The following is a 589-nucleotide window of genomic DNA, read 5'->3' as shown; positions in this document are numbered from 1 at the left end:
GGAGACACCGTCAACACAGCCTCCAGGATGGAATCCAATGGGGAAGGCGAGATGCTATCATCATCATCATCATCATCATCATCGTCATCATCATCATCCTCATAAAATCATCATTATCATCCTCATAAAATCATCATCACCATCGTCTTCATAACCACAATCATTCTCCTCCTTCTTATTGCCATTATCGGCGCTAACAATCATCATCAAAACATCATTATCATCATCACCACCATCATCATCAAAACATCATCAACATCACTAAAAACATCATCATCATCATCAAAACATCATTATCATCACTGAAAACATCATCATCATCACCACCATCATCATCAAAACATTATCAACATCACTAAAAACATCATCATCATCATCAAAACATCATTATCATCACTGAAAACATCATCATCATCATCGCTACCACAGCCCTGAAGATTCACGTCAGCCCTAACACGAAGGAGATACTCGATTCATTCCACACATTCTACCTCACAACAAACAAGATCATTGAACCCAAGGTGATGATGATGATGATGAGGAGGAAAATGATGATGATTATGACGATGGTGATGATGATTACGATGAT

The sequence above is a fragment of the Helobdella robusta genome (assembly GCF_000326865.2).
Source record: "Helobdella robusta unplaced genomic scaffold HELROscaffold_107, whole genome shotgun sequence".
Lineage (NCBI taxonomy): Eukaryota > Metazoa > Annelida > Clitellata > Rhynchobdellida > Glossiphoniidae > Helobdella > Helobdella robusta.
Note: the sequence above shows the minus strand (reverse complement) of the source record.